Source organism: Beta vulgaris, chromosome 8 (genome assembly GCF_026745355.1).
Source record: "Beta vulgaris subsp. vulgaris cultivar EL10 chromosome 8, EL10.2, whole genome shotgun sequence".
NCBI classification, from domain to species: domain Eukaryota; kingdom Viridiplantae; phylum Streptophyta; class Magnoliopsida; order Caryophyllales; family Amaranthaceae; genus Beta; species Beta vulgaris.
Genome location: NC_079209.1, coordinates 32688566 through 32691224, shown reverse-complemented (window position 1 = coordinate 32691224; position 2659 = coordinate 32688566).

Below are 2659 nucleotides of genomic sequence, written 5' to 3'. Positions count from 1 at the left end.
CAAAAAGGGGGAAATTGTTGAACCCTAGTTTTGATGCTGACATAGAAACAAAGATGCAAACTAAGTAGTGAACTAATGAGTTATTTAAGTGTATGATGTTTAAGGTATCAATGAAAGGAACTGGGAGAATACGAAGTCAAGGAAGAAGTCAAGAGAGGATTTCAAAGGCTAAGTAAAGAAGTTTCTATAAGTTGATACTGGAGCAACATTGGATCAAGAAGAATAGAAGCTAGGCGTTTTATTTTCTAGTTCCAATGTAAAGGAACAAAGTAAGAATGATAAGGAACAGTGGCAGTTTATTTGAGAATGAGAGTTTGTTCCTTTCTAAGGAACAAACTAAGTGGCACTAAATGAATTTGTTAAAGGAACTTGGTTTATAAAAGGAACTAGACTTAGGCGTGCAAAAGTATAACGGTACAATTATGCAATTGAGTAAGTCATGCCTAAATTATAGGAAATTAGTTTTAATTAATTTCAAATCAGTTTAAATGATAAAATCAGTTTTAAAAAGAAAATCTGTTTTAGGAAAAGATTTTGTTTTTCGGAAAATATATATAGAAAATAATTATCCGGTTTTATAAAGAATTTGTTTAAAAGATATTATTTTCTTAAAGATTAAAAATTCAGTTTTAATGATAAAAGCTGTTTTTATAACTAACTGATTTTCGGATAAAGCTCAAGGAACTCCTATTACTTAGGAGTTGTGGCTAAAAATATCCACGTTCATATTGAGATCATGGGATCATGGGACATGATGAGAAACGTGTTCCTTAGGGGAAGGAACATCATGGGTTAATGGACTTAACATGTAATCAAATTTTACTCCCACGTTCTTTGTTATTATCACTATAAATATTGAAGTCTAAATGAGTTCCAAAGTGTGTCTGACTAAGTAATTAAGTGAGTTTAACTAATTAAGTGTCAGTGCCTTCATTCTCTCATAATAGCCATTTGTTCTTTGCTTTCGTACTCTAATTCCACTAAGCTTATTTCGATCAATTGTATTTTGGTTTTTGGGGTAAGGGAACTTTGAGTGAAGTTCTGTAAGAGAGAGGCTTTGAGTAAAGCTTGTATGATTGAGAAAACTTCGAGTGAAGTTGAGAGGAACTGCTGTAAAGGGAACACTGGCTCAGGAACTTGAGTTTAGGAACTTAAGGTGTGGCTTGAGTTAGAATTAGGTTGTAACAAAGTTGTTTGGCCTAATTAGTGAAAGAGTTGAGTTTAAAATCCCTAGTGGTCGAGGTTGTTTCTTCTTGTTGGGCCCAAGAAGTTTTTCCTCGTACAAATCCCTTGTGTTCCTCTAGCTTGTTTATTCGTTAAAGTTTTAATTTCCGCAAAAAGTTACGTTGATTTCTACACCTACAATTCACCCCCCTCTTGTAGTGTTCCTAGGGAAATAACTGGGAGAATTTGTTTCAAACTCAATGCCTTGTTAATGGTATGTTGATTTATGTGATTATTGTTGATAGTGGTTCTTGTGCTAATGTATGTTCACTGTTCATGGTTGAAGAGGCGAAACTAGCTACACAAGACCATCAAAGGCCTTATAAGCTTTTTTTTATATTATTGAGAAGCAAGAAAGAGATATATTGCACTCAAACAAACATTGTACAACTCAAGCAAGCTAAGGTAGGACTTAGCTGCAAACCAACAAAGGTAAAGCCTCAAAAAATAAAACCACAAAGTATCAAACCACCTATGCTCTCTAAGGGTCATTCTCTTATACACTTGTATAATTCTATGCTTTACATTGAATTAAATCTATTGGACAACAGTATTTATGGAGGGGACCTTGTTGTTCCATAAGGCATCATTCCTAGCTCTCCGCACCTAATAAGCAAGAGCAACAATAGCTGTCATGAGAACTTTTTTCTTGAAACCACCATCTTTATGGCTTCTGATCATCCAGGTCATGTGCTGATATGAGCTGGCATCATGTCTTCTGACTCCTAGCCATATTTGTATCTGGCACAAGCATCTCATACTGAATGAACATTCAATGAATAGGTGAGAGTGTGTCTCAATAGCAGCACCACAAATGCAGCAATCCGTGTAGGTAGTGATACCCATAGTAGCCAATCTCTCCCTGGTTAGCAATCTTTGCTTCAGGGCAAGCCATAGAATAAATCTATGTTTAGGTATAGAAAGCCTGTTCCATATACCCTTGATGTACCTCCAAATTTGCACAGCAGGAAGAAGAGCCTTGTAGGCCGTAGCAATGCTAAACTTAAGGGAGCGAGTTTGAGATATCATAGACCAGTGCTAATCTGTCACAGTATAAATACACTTCCATACCTAGGTATCATTAGAAGGTGGTTGATAACCCTCCCAGTTAGCCTCTTTTAAGTAAAAAGAGTGAACCCATCTCACGCATAGATTATCTTTTTTATGAGAGATTACCCATACATGCTTTCCAACAGCAGCTTAATTCCACAAGAGAATGTTTCGAACACTAAGCCCTCCATGAGACTTTGAGATGCACATATTTTCCCAAGCAATGTACCCAGGGCTATTACTGTCATAAGAGCCATGATATAAATAGTTTCTTCATGTAGCATTGATTTTATGTAGCATAGTTTTGGGTAGGATGAAAAGTTGTGTCTAGTACACACATATAGACATCAACACAGAATTTACTGGCTGAAGTCTCCCACTATAG